This window comes from Onychostoma macrolepis, chromosome 01 (genome assembly GCF_012432095.1).
Source record: "Onychostoma macrolepis isolate SWU-2019 chromosome 01, ASM1243209v1, whole genome shotgun sequence".
Classification (NCBI taxonomy): Eukaryota; Metazoa; Chordata; class Actinopteri; order Cypriniformes; family Cyprinidae; genus Onychostoma; species Onychostoma macrolepis.
Window position 1 is genome coordinate 35,284,780 of NC_081155.1, and position 22,551 is coordinate 35,307,330.

The 22,551-nt window shown below is 35.4% G+C and overlaps 1 protein-coding gene across 6 annotated transcripts in view; it reads left to right on the top strand.

Annotated features, from left to right (window-relative positions):
* LOC131549005 (zeta-sarcoglycan) overlaps window positions 1-22,551 on the top strand; it is a 304,880-nt gene that overhangs the window by 34,718 nt on the left and 247,611 nt on the right. The window contains exon 2 of one of the 6 annotated variants that reach the window (XM_058790771.1): window positions 15,487-15,547. The exons of the other annotated variants lie outside the window; for them this stretch is intronic. The gene's annotated coding sequence lies outside the window, so the exon portion shown is untranslated. The remainder of the gene's footprint in view (window positions 1-15,486; window positions 15,548-22,551) is intronic. 6 annotated transcript variants of the gene reach the window in all.

Genomic DNA, 22,551 nt, shown 5'->3' on the forward strand with positions numbered 1-22,551 from the left:
GCTTTCAGGCAGTTATATTCTCTCTATAATCTCATTCTTGCCATTTTGAGCTTATCTTTACAGCATGTGTAGTCATTCGTCCTCTTGAGTGTTTCACTCCCTCATTCTCTCACTCCTTCGCTCCTGAGGGGGGAGTGTGGGACATGTAATTAAAGCAAATTGCTGCGTTTCTTTAATCTAATTGCTCACAACATGGGTCAGAGCTTTGTTCCTGACTAGTCAACTCATTACTCATCCTCATAAAGAAGATGTCTCTCTCTCTCTGGAGTACAGTATGCGTACTGTATGTGTGTGTGGCTTAGATACTGTATGTTTGTGTGTGCTTTAGGGTGCAGTTGGCCAACCTGAAAATGTTCATACTTCATTAAATGGGAAAGAAACAGTTGGTTATTGTGTATAGAATAATTCCATACAACATATTTTTTGTCTCTTGCCTTTAATCTACCATAAACATTTGGATGACAGATTTTGAAATTAAATGTGCTGGATCCAGTGGCGTGTGGTAGATTAATGAAATGAGAAGGCGTTGTACCAGGCCGTGTGATGAGAGGGACCCATTAAGTTCGTCTATGGTATAGCATACTCATTTGGCTCAGGGGAGAGAGGGCTCACCCATAAAAAAATAGCTCTAGAGCCCATGAAATACAGTGGCAGCTCTGGGTTAAAGGCAGATGGAATGCATACAAGTACTATTTGTGGAGTATTATGTTTCTAAGAGAAGTCTAAACAACAGCACTCAGGAAAGTTGGGAAAACACATAGATTAGATTAAGGGAATGGTTCACCAAACATTTACTAGTTTAACCAAATTTTACTTACCCTCAGACCATTTAAGAAGCAGATAAGTTTGTTTATTCATCAGAACAGATTTGGAGAAATTTAGCATTACATCACATGCTCACCAGTGGATCCTTTGCAGTGAATGGGTGCCGTCAGAATGAGAATTCACAAAAAAAAAAAAAAAAACCCATCACAATAATTTTTAAGTAATCAGCATGACTACCACCCATCTATTTAAGATCTTGTGAAGTGAAAAGCTGTGTGTGAGAAACAAATCCATCATTAGGACATTTTTAACTTTAAACCGTAATATTGCTTTCTGTGGTGAAAAAGTCATCTCATTTGAATTAGGAGCAAATATGCACAGATTAAACTGTTTACAAAACAATAAATAATGGTTCTAAACAAATATCTTGGTGGATTTTGATGTGAGAGAACAACAGGGGATATACTTTTTCACTGGAGAAATCATTATTATAGACCGTGGAATCATATTTTGTCCAAAAGTGAAGGTATAAAGTTAAAACGCCTTAATGATGGATTTGCTGCTTACAAATATGCAGCTTTTCACTTCACAAGATATTAATAGATTGACTAACATCATATCAATTACTTGTGGATTATTGTGATGCTTTTATTAGCTGTTTCTGACGGCACCCATTCACTGCAGATGATCCATTGGTGAGCAAGTGATGTAATGCTACATTTCTCCAAATCAGTTTTAAAGAATGAAACAAACTCAAACTCAGCATGACCTGAGGGTTATATATTTTCAGCAAATTTAAATTTTGGGGTTAACTATTCCTTCAAGATGCCAATCATATTAAAAACCCTCTTTGTGTAATTCAGCATCCTCAACACTAGGTGTCAGTTTTCAAAAATAACATTGATTTATTTTTTAAATGTATAATAGTACAGAAACAGATTTTTTCAGTATGTGTCTAATTTGTGTTTACTTTCTGTTGATCTTATTATTGTTATTATTATGTTTTTTTTTTTTTTGCTCTTACAATATCAATCAAATAATCAAATCCTTAGTTAACACCACTAGTGTAATGATGGTTACAGGGATGCAGCTTCAAGCAAAGTTATTACGATAAAACACCTCTTTGACATCAGGGATGCTAATTTTATTGAAAGAAGCAGAGCACTTGCTATTAAAATCAGCTTCCTGACAGGCCTTTTGGTTCATTTCGATGCTAATGTGACCAGAATTGATGATATCCGACTGAGCATCAATCTCAAATATTGTAAAAAAGAGATGTAGGTTTACATACTGTTTTATTTTTATTTATTTTTTTTTGAAGACAGCACAACCTCCCTGACCTCCTCAGATAAAATGCCCCTGGTTGGATCACTATCTGAACTTGATACTGGTGAAGGCAGAAAATCTCATTTTTTTGAAACGGAATTAATATTGGGTGTTCAGCCCTTGATAGCTGACCTTCAGCTCTTGTACTGTATGACACTGTCGGTTTAACTGGCGTTTGATTAATATGCCATATGTTCTTTTCCAGAGTCACATTAGAATAGGATTATGGGGGATAATTATCATGACAACAGTGATAGTCTCTCATTATAAATTACCCTGCATTGTCTGCATGTGCGTGTGTGTATGCCTGTGTTTTTTTTGCTAGCCTTGATTCTGTGCGGACCATCTGGTCTCACAGAAACTCCTGGACCACTAAATACACTTCCTATAATCAAAGATCTCTCTCATTCTCTTGTTCCTTTTATCACTCTATCAACTGCCCCCAAAATGTCAAACGCTATTTCTCAGTAGGATGTAGGAAAGTGAATGATAGGCAAGCTGTTTGCCCTCCCAGACCGAGACTGTCTGCTGCCCTCAGGACATGAAGTGTTTTTTTTTTTTTTTTTTGCCAGCAAAGCTATGTGACTTAAAGTGTTTGTGTGTTTATTTATTTATTGTGCTAATCATCATAATGCCACAAATGCTGTCAACTGAGCTTAACTTGCACTACTGTTAAGTTATAGGTTAGTGAGAGTTAGAGTTGGGTTACTCACAAGACTTAACTTTTACATTTTACATTTAACTTTAACATTGTAACATAACAGAATTTAACATATCGGATGAAAATCTGGACTGAAAGGCCCAGGGACTCAAATTGTTACAAAGTATTTTATCATTTATCAATTAGAGTGAGACTCAATGCTTTGGTTGGACAGCATTTTTGCAGACAATGCTGCTTTTCCCATTATAAATTATGATACAGCTTGGTTCATTGGTCCATCAGGTTGGGTTTCTTTCTCACCACAAGCGAACTGCTCCAGAGTTTGTTTTCAGTCGGGATGAGACCTTTTTGTTCAGGCGATCTCTTAAAATCCTCTAAACGAGCCAGGTTTAAAAATGCCCTGAGTCTGAGATTGTTATCCTTGCACTGTAAACAGCTTTGGATAAAATGTTTGCTAAATGACTACTTACCTGACAAGCCTTTCATGGCCCCAGCTATAGACCTCCTGATTCAGCACCAGCCGTCAGTCTAGTTTTACCCTTTCAATCATTCAAGTCCCACTGAGTCGCTGTCCATGGTACTGAAGCTCTGCTTACTCGCTGGGAGGCAAGTGAGGCGTTTCATGTACCATGGCTTGGACAGGAAAGCTGGATGAAGAAAGAAAGAATGGTAAAGGTGCAGTTTTTTCTCCTCCTCACATTCCTTCTATCAAATACATGAAGTGTTTGATCTCTGGGCTTTCATCTTCCCACCATGAGCAGCTGAGAGGAAAAAAAAAAAGAAAAAAGCAGCCCGGTATTCTTTCTTTCTCTGCGGAGCGTGAAACATAGAAATGTGTCACTGTGTCTCATGTGGAGACAAGAGAGCCTGCTTTAAGAGGTTTGGGGCATCTTGTGATTGAGAGTTTCAACTTCTTCTGTTCTAGACATTTTCTGTGTAGTGGGCATGGATTTGGCCTTTCACAAACTGAGAGAGAGACTGGATAAAGGTCTCAGTGATCTCTCTATGGACTAAAGTAAGAGGCTCTTCTCTTCCTGATTCTGTCTTCTCTCAAACCCGTCTGAAAAATGATGATGTCTTGTCACCTTTTTATTCGGTCTGAAGGTCCCCTAAAGCTCTGTCTAAAGGGTGAGAATGATAGAGGAAGAAAGGGAGATACAGAGAAATGAGTAATAGCGAAGCACAGAGGAAAGAGGTATTCAAAAGCCATTATTGCACACACAATTCCATATCTGATGCAAAACAAGTGATTTTACAATGCGACCCATTTTACTTCTGTAATGTGACACATGTCAGAGTTATACAGGATATTTAGTAGGACAATAAGAAATCTATTGATTTTATTTATTGGTTAATAAATTAGATCACAATAATGAGTTTTCGGTCTATTGTGGAATACTCTTTTCCTCATAAAATGCCATGACATCTATATTTGAATAGGTGTTTTGAGGACATGGAAGCTCAAGGTCAAGTTAACCCTTGAGAGTATCCCCTAAACCCCTCTAAAATCTAGCATTTAGTCAAATGACCAGAGAATCGCCGTTTTTGATGTAGTCTAATTCATGCATTGAGTGCATAAAGGCTTAATAAATAGTGACAAATAGATTGTGCCATTTCAGAAGACTTGGAATATAACAGTCAAGTTTAATTTCACGCTACCTTTGTGTCCTTATTGAACCTTGGATGTTTTGGTCACCATTAACATATAATATGGTCGTTTTATTTTATCTTCCACAAAAAAAAAGCCATACAAGTTGAATGGCATGAGGTTGAGTAAATGATGCCAGAATTTTCATTTTTTGGACCAGCAAACCATTTCTATCTCTACCTTTTTTGTTGCTTTCGATGTATTTTTCACACACATATTTTGCATTGGCTCTTTCAGGGGCAAAAGATCAGCTTGTCACAATATTATTCGGCAGTGTAAAATATAGGGGGAACACTAGAAAGGCAAAGAGGACGTGAATAGCTAGAGCAAAACACTAGCCAGTCACCTCCTGCTGGAAAATGACATTTTGGATCTGCGATGTCATGGCGAAAGCAGTCACACAAACACACACGTGTCCCTCTGTCCTAATAGAAGCATAATGAGTCCTGCTCTTGTAAGGGAGTGGGAGGACAGATTAAGAGAGGGATGGAGAGAGGGAAACAGACAGAGACAGAGAGATACAGAGAGAGACCATGGCCTCGTCCCTAACAGATGTGAAACTCCTGCTGGCACCACATTAAATTGATAGACTGCAGTGTCAAAGCCTCCTCCATCTCTCTCTCTTTGTCTCTTAACATTTTTTCTCTTTATACCCCCCATGCTCACTTAAAGGAATAATTTACCCAAATATTGAAATTCTTTCATTATTTACTCACCTTCATGTTGTTCCAAAGCTTTACGACTTTTACATAAAACACAAAATTATAATTTATCATTTGAATATCATATGAAGAATACCTTGGCCATTTTTTTGAATGATAAAAATGAATGGACAATGGAAGTCAACTCCAAAATTATAGAAAGTCTTTATGAAATCATGCATTTTGTGTTAGAAAAAGATGGACTTTCAATCATTTTCCATTTAAAATCTTATTATTCATTCCAGCACTCCTCTGAATGTTCATGACAGAAGTAGCAATGCACGGTTTAAATCTTTTCAATGATTCATTGATCCTGTTCACAAAACCTGTCTGAATGATTAATTCAAATCACAAATCAAGCTAATTTTCAGTCTAAAGTCTTTCAAGGCCATTTTGCAGTCAATTTAAGATGTAGATGCAGGACAGTTACTTGAATATATTACTTAAATTTATTTCCTGGAGCAGAAAGAGAAAGGAAAGAAAATATACAAGGTTTTTACTTTAATAACTTACTAACTAACTAAATAAGTAAAAAATTATTATTAATGAAATTATTATTAATTACTATTATCAAATTAAAATAAATGTTTTCCCCTTTATTCCATGCACTTTTAAAATAAATTCATTAATTTATTAAATATCCACCAGAGCTTAATCACATTAAAAAAAACTAAACACTGAACAAATTTTTTATTTTTTTATTTTTCTGTAAATGCCCACTCAAAAGGCAATTTCTCCTCTTTGTTTAACCGCAAAGAATGAATGGGTAACTATGGTAACTGGAATTTGTTTTCTCTCACGCTTTCAGTATATGACGTGTGGCCGACTCTAGCTACACCTACACTTAACATCATCAAATTATTCTGTATTTCTAGCATGCCTCATCTGGCGGCATTTCCACAGACATGCACATCCTCACAGGAAAAAAAGAGTGACAGAGCGTGCATGAGAGACTGCCTTTTATCTAAACAGTGATGTGATGTTCAGACAAAATATTCTCCTTGTAGACATAAAGTGTTTACATCTCTAATCTGGAGTCCAAGTCAAACCTCTATTGCTTATGAGTAGAGTTGCACGTCACAATCTCTGATGTCTTCTCAATCCAATTGTTTGTTGTATTCAAAAGCAACCAGACTGTTTAATTGCAAGAAACATTGGTGACTCAGTGGAGTTATTAGAGTCTGTCTCTCGTTGTTGCATAATGGGTGGTGAAAAGCCATACAAAAAGTTTCTGCTGTCCTTTTCAATAACAAATTTTATATTATACAAGTAGCATTTTATTACGGAAGGGTTCCGTTTAATTTTTTGTCTCTTTTGATGAAGAGACACTTCGTAATTTCACCAGAAATAGTAGGTAATTTGCCTACTGTTTTATGAATGCTGTGAATTTGGGCTCTTTACTGTGTTCACATACTGTTTTTAGCCTACTATAGAGTATGGAAGTATCACAATCCACTGCCTATGTTAATATATTAGCCAGGGCATCTGCCCCTAATGACACTGATAATCAAATTGCGCAAAACAACAATAACAATCCTTTTGGGTAATCCACAGTACAGAGTATAGGCCTTTCCAGGTAGTATAGACTTCTTTGGATGAGACAGTGCAATACGCACGCACACAAACTGCTGTCTCTCTTCAGAAAGGTCATTGTTAAGAATGTGAGCGGAGAGACCTTTTCTCTTTCTTGATTATACTCAATCCAAAAGTAAGTGATGAGGAAGGGCAAGAACTTTGATAGCTGTGATTTCAGTCTAATGAGTATTCACTCGCACACTGATACAAATGAACACTCTTAAACACAACCATTTAACTAACATATAATTTGTCCTGTCATTCTCCACTGTCGTTGAGCTTAAAAACAGCACAGAACTTCATTCACAGTGCATTTAACTTCTGTGCCGTGATGCATTTCCAAAGGAAACTGAATAGTCAGTGGGAAAATATGTGGGATGGAACTTGGTTGTATTTGCCATCAGGATTTGATTGATTAAACATGTTAAGCTATGCAATATTGGTTAATATCATTTTTCTACACCTACTCAAATTTGGTTATGTCAGCAGAAAAGTTGTTTCGGAGGGAGAAAAGGCAATATTTGATAATCATATAAATATCTTTACATGAAATATTATGAATCAGGATTATGAGTTTTAATTATGTAGCAGATATTGAGGGAGGAATTTACATTGTGACAGCTCATCGTGTCTTTTATTTGCACACAATTCGCCAAAGGAATTATGGAAATCAGGTACATCGGAAACCAGCCTGAGCTGGTTTGCTGGTCTTATTTGTTTTCCAAGGCTGGTCAAGGCACTTTTGTGTACTATATGTGCACATCTTTTTTTTTTTTTTCCACAGAGCAGTAGTTTTGCAGATAATGAAGTGTGTTTACACTAAAATAGAATGGCAGTAATCCAAAAGCTTTTTTTCCAGTACATTTAAGTGCATGGTTGGGCTAGATAGCAAATAAAACAAAGGGTTTGCATGCAATAACCCAGTGATACTGTTTTTGTGAATTTACCCTTGAATCTCTCCCTTTTTCTCTCACGCAAGAAAGCCCAAAATTGTCAATATGTTAAAGGTGCTTTCCTCACCTCTTATTTCCTATCACCTTCTTTAAGCAAAATCTCAGCACCTACTCTCACACTCTCACACAACCCGCTCCACATACAATGGCTTATTCTATACACATTTCTGCACACAGTTTCCTCATTCTGAGAGTGTGAAGCTGAAGTTGAGTTCTGTTCTGGCAATGCGTTGTGCACTGAATACATACCCTCTGCCATACCTGCCCCGTTATCTTCCAATTCCAGCCTGGCCACCTCACACGACTAGCCTATTCAAGGAAAAACTTGATTTGTTGTGATTATACATACAGTCCTTCAATGATTGCATATAGTTGGTAATGGACTGTCTCTTGCAGGTAGCCATATGTTGTTATTTTGCTGTCAGTCAAACATTTACATAGATATAGAGGATATGGAGGTCAGATATGAGTGTGTGAGAGAGCTATCTACCTAGACAGCATTTTAAATGGGGTCGCACACTAGACAAGAACCGCAGGACTGTGCCACAGCATGTCTTTAAAATTTGAACATATTGTTCTCTATGAACATCTGTCGGCGCAGCACAGCTATGGCTGCAGAGGATTCTAAAAAATCCTGCTGTGCCATATAGTGCCACTGACGTAGTTTTCCTTTAAATTTGTCCCAGTGCATTGTGTACAGTATGTATTTCACTCTAGGCTGGGAAATTCTGTATCATTTTCAGTAATATCTTTGTCTTTTGGTGGCTTGAATAATTATATGCTTCATATATAGAAACATAATATAAATTGCCCTTTTGCTGTTTTCACCAAACTCATAGATGGATGGATATTATATTCAGTACTAAAATATGTCTATAAAATAGTAAAATTTAATCTAAATGAATAATTTTAGTCAATATTTGTGTGTATTGTGTATTTTTATGCATATTAAGGCTAGTCAGATTATTTGGCAGCCAGATTTTCCTACAATTATCATGGGCAAATGTATTCACAATGGCAAAATCTATCAAAATTTTAATAAATGAATGAATAAATAAATAAAAATGCTATGCTTTTCTCATTTTTACCTAATAAATCTGAGTGTTACAGTTTCTCCCATTTACTTTTCTACAATCACTCTGCCTCCTATACTGTCTCTTATTTCACTGTTAGCTTAGCAACTTGCTAACGTCAAACACAATTGGAATCAATTCAACTTTTCAACACCTCAGTGAGAAATGCTATTTTTGTGACGAACAGAGTTGCTGCCTATGTAGAGCGCTCCAAATAAGTTACTTATGAGGTTTCATTTCAGTTCGAATACTTAGGATGACAGTAGACAGCATGGTAAGGTAGCTCATTATGTTTTGGAACGAGGCTAGGTAGTGAAAGAGTTTCAGGAGAATAAAAATGAAATCCATAAAACTTCCTTGGAGCACATGAAACCCTCAGACTGAAGAAGTGTGAAACATCATAATCAGTGAAATATCATAATCATTCGCAGAAGCATTTCGAGCTTTTTTCATCAGCACTGAAAAAAGTGTCTTGATGTATATATATATATATATATTCTTAGTACAGAGTCCTTTACATGCTGTTTGAGCAAAATAATGGAAACAATAGAAGACAAGACAAGTTTTGTTTCCTATGGATTGTAGGTAAATGCCCACCTTGTGCAGCACTGTTTTGGTCATAAAGTATCCAGTTACAGTCTCCAGTTTGCAATATGCTGCAAACAATTCAGCGATCACCTTTTTGAAAAGTGTTTCCTTCATGAATTTAGCATTGTCAGTTATGATACTAAACAGCTGATGGAAAACACACATAACATGATTCCTTAAATATTATTACAGGAAATGTGTTAGTGGTCAACCAATATATCGTCCGATATTTGGGTGTTATATTAGCTGATAAGTTTTTTTTGGCCGATGTTTTGGAAGCAGGACTTTACATGTCATATTTATTGTATGTAAAATTTGCATTTCCTAGGCTTTATTTGAGATTTTTTTTTTTTTTTTGATTCCCAGTGTACCAGTCTTGCCAGAATACTGAATGTTTTATTTTATTTTATTTTTTGTTAAATCTTTAACAATGAAATTTTTTTAAAACATATTATAATACGATTTTTTTCTTCAAGTTTTTATATATTCATATAAATAATTTAACACACACACACACATATTATATATATGTATATATCATAATTTTTTACAATATATTTATTTATTTTATTTTGAATTTAATAAATACCATGAAAAATAAATTTTTACATGGTATTTATTAGGAATATATTAGCAATGAATACATTTCAGCAGTTATTAGGAATGTTTTTTTTTTTTTTTTTTGTATTACCTTTAAATCAAATCATATCAGATATCATATATATTGGCTTTATATCAGCTTCTGCAATCAAAAAAATAATCAATGTCAGTCAACCTCTAGTTGGTACACTCTGTTCATAATCAGACAAAGATTTAGCAGTACTATTTTACTAGAGAACAGCTTTATTTCACTGGTGCTCATGCCCCAGTAAAAAGGATCTAGTGATGCCCCTGATCACAGGCCTCTGTTTTATGTGATCCAACCTGTAAGGCTCATGGAGAGGAAAGTCAAAAGTTCTTTGCAAACTGCTAAAAGAAGCCAAGGAAAAAAATACAGAGCAATGCACAGCCTGTGGCATAAACAACTGGGGTGGGGGGCCTTTATCAGCTAAGCACTTTCTATTTATGTGTGCGTGTGTGTGTGTGTGTGTGTGCGCGTGTTATTATCAGCTGTGTACTTTCTGCTATAATCCTTGCAAAATCCCCAGAAACCAGCCAGCATTGCAAGGACCGTGTGACCAAGGCTATCTTTGCTTATGTGTGTGTGTTTGAAAAAAAGTTCAGGAAGGGCAGTGTATGTGTGAGTATTTACGTTCGGACTGTGTTTGAGTGTGTGCGTGTGATCTGCAGGGACAGGACGGGATCTGTGTTTAGTTTGTATTCACACTGTGTGCTCATGGGAAAGTGACCATAAAATGACAAGAGCCAAACAGCACTGTTTACAGTTTTCCACACACACACTGCAGATACCTGAACGAAACCTTCAGCTAACCCTGGATTGTTTACGGCACACGGCCTCATTACGCAGACAATACACCGCGTGATCGCACCGTGGCTCCACGGGCTCCCAGTGAGAGAATCTCTTCCCTTGGAGCTGTGTGACAGTTAATTAAAACCGCTTCCTGCTTATGACTCAGCATTCGCATATTCCTCAACATTCAGTTTTGTGCAGATGGCAGCCATGTTGTCTTAAAAAAAAAAAAAGCGTGGTTTCCTTGCTTTCTTAGAGAGCACGGCAGAAAAGTGGAGAAGAGTGAAAGAGGAGAAAGGAAGGATGAGGGAAGGTTTAAGAAGGTGAGACTGCTACCCTGTGGAACCTTTATGGTTATGGATGAAAGGACATTCTTGGATAGCAGCTGTGGATCTGACATGGTGTGAGGAAATCCCTTGTCAGCTCTGTCAGCCTGCGGAAGAACAGAGCCAAAACAACAACAAAACACCAGTGAGCTGATCTGGGTTAGCATGCTAATGTTAAACCAGGTTTTGTTTTTGCTGGAAACTCATTCTGATTCCTTTAAAGACATGAAATGGTATTTAATAAAATTTATTTAGCTTTAGTAATGCGACATGTTTACATAATATTATGTTGGAAATCATGAAGGATGGGACCTGATTTTATCCACAAGGATATGATTGTGTCAAACATGCTATGGTTTGATATTATTTTTAAATTTTTTTTTTACATATGTACCGAAATTTCAGTCGCCAAAAATGAATGGCCGGAAATGATAAATTAAAGATTATTGACACACACACACACACACACACACACACACACACACACACACACACACATTATTGAAAAATAATAATTTCAGCCTTTCTACTTAATTTCACATTTAATTCAATTGTTATTTGCCATTTACTAGCAATTTCTGAGTGAAAATTGTTTCACCACCATTATTTTTATTTTGTAATTTTCAGTTTGCATTTTAATTTTAGTTTGTTTTAATAATGTTATGTGTGATTTTAGTACTTCAATTTAAAATTATTTAATTTCAATTAGTTGCCAAGGCAACAGTTCTAATTTTTAAGTTTACATTTTTCATATTTATATTTTGATTTATTTCAGCTTCAATTAAAAAATAACATTGACACTACAAGACTACAAAAATCATAGGCAAGGTACTGTACATTACAAAATCATTTTCTATCCTGACTGGAGCAGCAATTAAAACGTATAGTAGCATCTAGTCTCAATATGTCTCAAGTGTGTGCACCTGAAGAGCGTAAATGCTATTTGGTTACGTTCTGAGGCTTAAAACGTGACAGGGCAGTGTTTTTCAGTATCACAGTGTGAACAAATGTGTCAAAATATTGGAACTGTGCATTGCCTTATAAATGCAGCCAAGATGTGTCCTTGGAGTTGTGCAGTTCAACAGTCTAGTTCAAGGTTCCAGTGCTGCTGTTGAAACTCAGTGCATTAGCTCAGCATCACTGCTCGCAAAACCTACATTCTGCATTTCAAATAGACAGCCAGTCTCTCTGTCCAAGGTGAAGTCTAATTTCTTTCTCTCAGTATCACTAGACCAGCCCGAGGCCTATTTCACACCAAATGTGAAAGCAGCGTGTTAGCAGTGCGTATTTATTTTGATGCCAATAGTAACATGTTATTGTAATCTCGAAGCAGTGCTGTGTAACAGGAACATAAAACCAAGTAGAGTACAGCAGAAACATGCTGTTCTATCAACACAATATTTTAGTCTAAGCTTTTATTAAGCAACATAAAATACTGGAGTGAAAAGAAAAAGACATCTGTTGGGCTTGATGGAAATTCCACATATAGTGACTTACACACAAACACATTCTATTCAGTAAATCTGACTGAATCCAGATGACTTATATATATTTAAAGCTACACTTTGGAGTTCCGGTTCTGTTTTGTAAAGATTCCTTACTATTTGGATGTAAAAGTGGTTCACCTTCCTCATGCAAATGAGATTTTCTGTCAATCAACCATTTATGGCCAATATTAAAGGAAATACTCAATTAAGTAACCCAACCCTTGTCAAAAAATAAGTACATTTCAGCATAAAGAGTGCTTATTATTTAATAAAACACTTTAAAAGTAAAGTGTTACTATTACTTCTGTTGTCTATGAAATATACTGACAGTTGTTTATGGAAATCTAAAATGTAATTTCTATTGAAACTTGTATGTCATGTCTTTAAATATTTTTGTAATTACAAATTAGTACTGCTGAAACTGCATTTTAGTACATTTAAATATACTAACTACAATTAAAGCCCTTAAAATAATCAATAGCTTTACTTGGGATTCAGTATGTTTGTCAGCGCAGCAATATACTTCTTTAAGCAAGGTTTTTTTTAATTTTTAAATTGTATTATTATTATTTTTTTCACAAAGTCCTTTATTACAAAGTGTAATTTTTTAAAGGGTACTTGTGTGTTAAGAAATGTAGCCATGAACATGTATTTACTTTAAGTACACTTGAGTGACCTTTAATTAATATTAAATTATCTGCAAGCACAGTTTTCTTTTTCTTTTTTTTAAATTATACTTCAAGATTTGATTCATTCAATAACTCAGGCACACTTCTTTTTCACAAGGGAGATATTACTTAGTCTTAGTTGTATAGAACCATAGCTACATGAGTCTAGTTATGTTTGTGACATTAAACAGGCCTAAAGCTATCATTTCAACCATTGTCTATCCTTAAATTGCCTTGACACTTTAAGACTCAATAGTATGAGATGTTTCAGTTATCATTCTGCTGTGCACCTTTATTAAATACAAGTTTCTGCCGTGTGATTGTAGTTGATCTTCAACCTGTTCAACTTTTTACCTCTGAATTCATCCAACCCTTTCCACTCCTCTCAGTCTTCAAATGTATTATTCACTTCCTTTTACCTTTTGATTTAGTCATCTTTCTTTTTTTATAATTTACTATGAATACTTTTATTTTTTCTTAGCCAGTGCTCATTTGGGTTTACTTTATTCTCTGTGATGTGGCTTGATTGTTGTGTACAGTAGACATCAAAGCCAAAAAGGTGCTTATGTGTGTTAGTGCAGTTGTACTTTCATATGGAAAAAGAAAAAAACAAAACACTCCACTAATGCGCTAAGACATGTCCTGCTCTTTTACCTTTCCCTCATTAGCGGGTACCAATAGACATTCAAAAGGACGCCTGCCAAGATCAAAATTATCATTAATTAAACATCCGGATTACTTCAAATGGAACTTTTGTAATTAAAGAAAGCGGTGACCACACACAGACCGAGAGAATGAGAACATGCTCATAATGTGTGATGGGTCTTTGATGGTGGAATATTCTGGTAGCCATGGGAACTCAAAAGTGGTCGGTTCTGATTGGAGGCACCCTGATGTTATACCTATTGTAGATCTGACAGAACAAAGTCGGTCAGTCGCACTATAGACACAGCAGAGACAGACAGGTTTTCATTAATAATAAACACCAGGGTGGTTTTGGTGTTTGATGGCACTTACAGAACTCTCTGTGTCTCTCAAGAGCAGCTAAAAATGGATTAGTAGATGTAACCGGACGCTTCAGGAGCTGGACTGGCCCGAATGGTCTTTGCCCAGATCTTTTTTGTTTTTATTGTAAGGTTATTTAATCGGTTTTGTTTCTGGTCCCTTCTGGTCGCTTTGCAGCAGTGGTGTGTGGCGGATTTTTGAAATGTGAAGGAAAATCCCTTCTCCATCTTTAATCCAACGTAAAATTCATGTTCTGTTTGATATTTACTAAAATTCATGGTTAAAGATAAAATCAACACCATTTTCCTTAGATGATCAACAAGCAGTTATTAAAATATTTTTGTATGTTTATATTAGCATAATTCCCCCCCCCCCCAAAAAAAATACAGTGTCCTTTATTACAAAGTGCACTTTTTAAAGGGTATTTGTTTGTTTTTAAAATTATACTTTAAGATTAAATTCATTTAATACAATCAAGCACACTTGTTTTTCACAAGGGAGATATTACTTAGTTTTAATAATAGAGCTGTCAATTTATGTTCTGTTTGATATTTACATAAATTCATGGTTAAAGGTAAACTGAACACAATTTTTCTTAGATGATCAACGAGCAGTTAATAAAATATTTTTGGTATGCTTGGCATTATTATTATTATTATTAGCAAAAGGAAAAGTGATATTGAGGAAAAGAAAAAAAATATGGTCCCACTTTATATTAGGTGGCCTTAACTAGCCTACTGTGTACTTACATTTAAATTAATCATTTGGTACAATGCACTTATTGTGTACATGTTTTTGTACCTATATTTTTAAGAATACCTATATGTAGTTACATCTGTAATTAATTTCTGTAATTAATTGTGAATTTTTCCCAGGACTGTTTTATTTAGCACAGTTTGATTAGAGAAAGGAAAAATATCTGGAATATTATTTTAGCAAACTGACAGTTTTTAATTAGTGAAATGATTTCAGATATGTCCCTTTTCTTATGTTCAAATAACGGTGAAGGCTTCTATCAAATATAAATGTGATTTGAATATTTTATCTAATTTATTAAGACACAAAATCAATCAAATTGAGAACACAGCGGTCTATAAGATCTGTGACTGAATTTAAAGAAACAGTTCACCTCCAGAATGAAATTCTGTTATAATTTACTCACCTGCAAGTTATTCCAAACCTGTAGCCATTGATTTCCAAAAAAAATAAAAAATAAAAATAATAATACTATGGAAGTCAATGGCTACCCGCAATTGTTTGGTTAACAAAATTTTTCACAATACCATCTTTTCTGTTCAGCAGGAGAAAGAAACTGATGCAGGTTTAGAACAACTTGAAGAACAACTTGAACAAATTTCAGGTAATAGGTTTCATTTCAGAAACTGGTTTCAGTTTAAGTTCTCAAGTCAAGATATTGAGAAAATTACTTTCCAAAGTTTGTGTATCAAAGCTACTTTAAGGAGAATATCACTTATCCGTCTCTCAATTTCACGAGTCTATTAAAGCTTGTTTTTACTAACCTATATCATGAGGATATGTAACTATTGAATAAGGTGGTGATTTTTGTGTAAATTCATATGTGATTCGTACAGAAACATGCTGTTTTTAGGAATCGTATGAATGAGATTGTACAAATGCATACAAATTAGCCATATGAACAAAACATAAATGGCCATGAGAGTGCATTGCTTTTTACTTTAAGATATTTCATATACATTTTCTTTGTGAGTTTTTCTTGTTCTTTCCCATGTGATTATGGTAAACAAAGACCACAGCTTTAAAGCTCGAAACACAAGAGCACCATAAAAGTGGTTCGTATTAATTATTCGCAATATAGTATGTAAGCGCTATATTTGTTCTGAAGGTATGAATATTTGAGCTACATATTAAATTCTCCACCCCCTATTCATTGTAATTGCATGGAAAAGAGGGACCAGAACATTATTCAAAATATCTCCTTATTTAAGATTCCACAGATTACAATGCCGTTCAAGTCCAGAACGACATGAAAGTGAGTAACTAACAGCAAAATGTAAATTTTTGGGTGAACTATTTCTTTAATCTTGCTTTTTACGCTCACACAGTTATTATCCAACACAGTAGAAGTCTCAGCAAAGCCCTAATTACCTGCTTTGGTGGCTTGTAAATGGAATGAATTTGTGTGTTATCTGTGTTTGACCATTAAAATCACTAGATAGAGAATGGATAAGAGCATTACTTGTCTGTGCATGAAAGAAACAGCGTATGTCGGGATGAAATGACCCTGCTGCTGCTGTATTGAATCAAAGCACTAAAGATCTAGTCATTATGATCTGTAGACAGTACACATGAATGGACAGAAACAGTATTGCTCTTAGGGGCAGAAGGTGGTTGTGTGTGCGTGAGTATGAGAAGACGAGGCCGAGTAGATTGCATTTCTCTGTGAAGATTATATTTCCCATCGTCAGCTTATGGGAAAAGGAGCATCCAGAGAGACGTATGGATGTGCGCACGTGCTCATGCGGCCGTTTGTGTGCGTGTGCAGGAGGCTGTCGATTACCGACACCTCGCTCTTCTTGACAATGCAGTTCTCGCTCTCTCAATCCCCAGCAGCCCAGCTCCCGTCTTTCGGTAATCCCCTGTGACCCACTCTCGCAGTCACACACCATCATCAGTTAGATGTGCGAGAATTCATCACTTCTCTAGATGGAGTCTTATGCGATGTCTGTTTCTGGCTTAGGCGTGTTAGTAGGTGTCTGTCTTTCGCTCTCTGCTTGCCATAAAGCCATTTTCATTATTGCACATGCAATACTTTCAGTTCGATCTGCCTGCTCTCATCAGGGCTACAGGCTGTGCTGCTCTGTTCAGGCCCGCAAGAGTCAACTAATGGAAGCGATACTGTGCACTGTGCTGTGAGACACAAAACACGGTGGAGTGTTCTGTGGCCGGAAGCTTTTGTTCTGTTTTATGGTTGTGTGTGTGTGTGTGTGTGTGTGTGTGTGTGTGTAGGATTGAGATTCAGAAGGCAGAGAGAGTGTGGGAGATTGAGTGACTGCATTTACTTGCACATATATATTCTGATATTAATCAGTATATGGTCAGATTTGGATTATGGAAACGTCATGCAAACACACAAACCTGATTAGCATAACCAGATAAGGCAGTATTTTTCTAGAAATCCAAATAAGACACATGGCATATGCATGTTTGAATCAGAAATGAAACATTTGTAAATGTGCATGTCCAAATTAATGCAGTTCTAGGAGATATTAGATACAGACACCTGTGAAAATTTTATATACATTTCTGTGATGGAAAAGCTGAATTTTCAGCATTATTACTCCAGCCTTCAGTGTCCCATGATCCTTCAGAAATCATTCTAATATGCTGATTTGGTGCAATAAGAAACTTTTTTTATTTATTTTTTTATTATCAATATTGAAAATAATTGAGCTGCTTAAAATATTTGTGAAACCATGATACTTTTATGATGAATAGAAAGCTTAGATAACAGTGTTAATTTGATATAGAAATATTAAATGTCTTTACTATCAATTTTGCTGTCAATTTAATGCATCTTTGCAGACTAAAAATATTAATTTCTTTAAAATGCTATGGTTAAAATGGATTAAATTAATGTAAAAATAACTAAAATACAGATATTGAAATATTCCATATAAAAGAAAATTAACACACACTGTAAAAAATGCAACTGCACATTTTCCATTTTACGAAACCTTTTGAGTCTCAAATACTAAAAAAATGCTATTTTCTTGAAAGTACACAAAAACCCTTGTCAGACCAACAAAATTACCCCAAATGTTGTCCCAACTAGTCAAACACAGTTGTCTGAACAAAGAATTTCATATTGTTGAAATGTTAAGGCTTTGTGAGTTCCCAGCATGCATTGCAGCGTGAATAAATTATGCAGTTACTGTTATAGGATTATTGTTTTGCTGTTTGCTAACTTCATTTAAACTTTTTTTGTTGTTGTTTTATCATTATTGTTAGTTATTTGTTGTACTGTAATGTAAAGAGCTCATCTTTTTAACATTTGTTGATTGCCACCGACACTGTTCTTGAGGTTAATAGGTTTAGTTTTAGGGCCTAAAGTATGTTCAACCACTTAGGTCCATTTTCTGGATATCTTAGTCTTGTGCGTTGTCTTACAAACAAAGACAATGTTGTTTACTTATTAAACTAACATATCCATTAAATTCGTTAATGTGGTGACTTTTTAAACATTCTTTTTTTCTTCCAGGAAACAGAAAAAAACGGAATTACCTCAACGACAGTTATTGTTGTTTCAGCTGTTGTGACAATTTTTCTATTAGCAAAATATGACAATCAACATTTCATGAACAAACAAATTTACATCGTCTCAACAAAGCATCTTTACTGAGCAGAACCAAAAAACTATTGTTGAGAGAACTCAAAAGTCTTACTGCATCAAGTTGCCTTATTTTTTTACGTTTTCTCAACAATTTATTTTTTACAGTGCATAATTGTCCTTTTACAGAATAAAAGCTTAACTAGAATATGGACCTTAATCAGAAAATGAAGTACATTGAGGCTGGATGTGTAACTTAAAGGAATATTTCACCCAAAAATGAGAACTCTGTTATATTGTACTCACCTTTATACTTACCCGAGGTTTCTCCAAACTTGCATGACTTTCTTTCTTTCTTCTGTGGAACACACAAAAAACTTTAGATTATTATATGTTCTTTAAAACATCTTCCTTGTGTTCCACAGAAGAGAGAAAGTCATACAGGTTTGGAATGACACGCGGGCAAGTAAATGATGACAGGACTTTTATTTTTGGGTCCTTTCATGCTGTGCTTTTCCCTGTGTGTGTGTGTGCAGTTATTGTACCAAATACCCTTGTCCAAGTACATGAGAAGATGGTTTAATAGGCCTACATCATTACCTCTCCTGCACCTCAGCTCCAAAGGTCAACAACTCTCAGCTCAGCCAATACCTCTCTTTTATCTCAAGAGAATTGCAGTTTTGATGTGCATGCTAAAACATAAAATATCTTCAGCTGTTTGTTCTCTGCCCCCGCGCTTCCTTCCTCTTTCAAGATCTGCCCTCTCACACGTCCACACTTTCAGATGAACCGTTCTGTTGAAGACTTTCTAAAAGATGAACGAGGTCATCCTGTTCACCTTCAAAATCTAGAGCAAGGAACGGAGGTGTGAGTCCATTGTCATCCATTTGCTGCATCCAACAATCCAACTCTTTGTTTGTCTGGCACCTATTTTAGACCATAAATTCAGCCCAAAGTCATGAGGGACATGACGTGCCTCTTTGTAAACTGCGAAGGGATTATGGGAAGTACTTTGAGTCCCTGACTCATGCCACTTCAAACCACAGGATGGAAATGGACCTTGTTTGCTCGTTATATTAGCGTATGAAATATTTGCCCCCATATCTGTAATGACTAATACTCTTGCCCCTCAGACATCAACAACAGAGAACTCAGAAGTGGAGCACCACTCTGCTCACAGCTAAAGTGTGGCGGGAAAGAAACAGCAGTCTCCTAATTTGAACTTTAAGATTTAGATAAAAGCACGGAGCTTTTAATGAACGTTCCCCAGATAAACAACCCAGCACGTCTCAAGGTTTTTAAACAGCACGCTGTTAAAACTGCAAAAGCATACGATTGTTGTGGAAAACAGCCCCCTGAAGGAGGAGGGAAGGGGGGCAGGCTGTAAGACGACCATCTGTCCCAGTCCTATAAACGTAAAGCTGTAAAACACGTTGGCCATCTATCAAATTGAAGATGATCCATTTGTTTAATTCTCTTTCTTGCTTGTTTCTTTTTCCTTTTTACGCTTGAAATTTTAAAATGCTGCGTGACTAAAGACGCTCTGCAGGCACATTCTAGGCAGAACTTTTAACCTTTCTGAAAATGTGGTTATGGTCCAACAGCACATTTATCACATACTTTTCTCTCTCTTTAAATCAACTTTTCTTTTAAAACAGGACTTATGTAAATGTAAATGTAAATTAAGCACATTTCACTGCATTTGTTTGCAAGTCCTCTTCCCCTTGAATGCATAAACACACCAGTGGTGAAGTAGAACTGTGGCTTGCCAAGCTACAAGATTAAAGGGGAAGTTCTTAAAAAAAAACAAAAAACATTTCTGTCATCATGTCATTCCAAATCTGATTAAAAACAATGGTGAAGAAACTCATTGGTGTAGAATTTTCACTCCAAAATTGCTTGTAAATTGCTGTTTTGCTTGTAAGTTGTATGAAACTTGAAATTTTGAAGTAAAAAACAAACAAACAAGTATTTGCTCTGATAATCTTTTTCTTTTCATCTTTTAAAAATCATTTTTTCACATTGCATGAACATTCCCTGTTTCCCATGTTTTTACAAATAATGATAAACACAAAATTTCAATTAGGGTGGCTGTATATATTTATGTTCAAACCAGTATTTTATAGTATTATTTGTATATCTAACTATATTAAAATAATATTTTGAATGAGGCTTTTTTTTTTTTACTTATAGTGTTAATTTCCATTTTTAATTTAATTCATGTTTTATTTTTAATAACTGTAGTAGTTAAACTTTGCCAAAGTGCCAAAGTTTGCTAAAGTTTTAAGTTTAAGATCTAATATTTATATTTTATTATATGCTATATTATATTATACAGAAACATCCTAGTGTAAAACACTGTACTGTAGGCTACACCGTACAGGGAGTAAAAAATGTCCGAGCAAATTGATTCTCAAGAATGAATCAGACTTTCCAGTGCTACACATAGGGTGATTGTTTGATAGCTTTTTGTTGCACTATATTGCAGCTTGTTGCCATAAACAACTTGTTACTGTAAAAGCTACACTACTTCAAAGCAGATGTCACACAACTAAACAATGAAGTTAGTTGCATCACAACTTTTAGTTAGTTTCTAAACACTGCAGACAGTGCCTGATGCCAGTCTTCAGAGAGAGATGATTTAAGGACGAAGGAGCAGCTGGCAGAGAGATTTGATTTGATTTGATGCCACCTCTGCTTTTTATCAGCTATTTTTTCCGTTTCTCATTCACAACACATCCCTCTTTTATTTCCCTGGAGCCTGAACTTGTTGCAGAAAGTGAGATTTCAGAGAGGAAAAAAGGGAAAGCGTCTACTCCCTACTTTCTTTTAATTCTGCCCCCAATGCGTCAAAATGGCTCTCGAATTACTCTGTCTGAATCTAAACCCCATCTCTCGGATCTTAATAAGCATCCAAATGCTTTTCTAATCCGTTTCCGTTTCGCAGAGCTGACTAGGCCTTCCTCTAAATCTCCATGTGTAAATAAAATGTTTTAACAGGGTCTTATGAGATACCTCCTAATCATTTCTGGCAAATGATTTATAAAAATAAAACTGTAAACACCTCCAGACTTATTTTGATGTAATTTAGATGTTACACAGAAAACTTGTCTGACATTCATGGGTATATGTGATAATGTATAAACCAGGATCAGAGGATTAGGGATAACCTTTATGTCAGTGTGTGTGTGTCTGTGTGTGGCTTGGCAGCTCATACACACACACACTTTGAAGTTTTAATATCAGTCTCTGTGTAAACAGCACATTTTTGTTGACATTATATTTGCAGTCGTGTGGAGAGTATGATTTGTTAGACTTAAGTCGGGAACATTTCCTAGACTAAACCTCTTGAAGATCAACCAAGTTTGTCAATAAAGTCTGAGTGGCACAGAACGACCTGCATCTTATTCACTAACCATTTGTTCACCCCAAAATTAAAATTTTTCCATCATTTACTCACCCTCATGGTGTTCCAAACCTGTATAAGTTTCTTTATGTTGAACAAAAATATTTTCAAGAATTTTGAAGAACCAAACAGTTGTTGTTCCCCATTGGCTTTCATAGTAGGGAAATAAATACTATGGAAGTCAATGGGGACCATCAACTGTTTGATTCAGCATTCTTCAAAATATATCATTTTATGTTCAATATAAGAAAGAAACCCAAACAGGTTTGGAACACCATGAGGGTGAGTAAATGATGACTTTTTATTTTTATCTTTGAGTGAACTATGGACAATGAGTATTTAACACTTTAAATGAAGTCATTTTCATTTCAAACACAATTTCAATGCAGTTATTTAAAAGGGAAATACATATTCCTAAATAATAATAAAAACAACAACAACAACAACACACACACACACACACACACACACACACACACACACACACACACACACAAGTTAATGTACAGTATTTATAATTACAATTAATTAAGCTGTAAATTAAACAAGAATGGATGAATTAATTAATTAGTGAATGAATGAGTGAATGGATGGATGATGAATTAATGAATCGCAATTCTCTCTTTCTCTCTCTCTGTCATCTAAATCT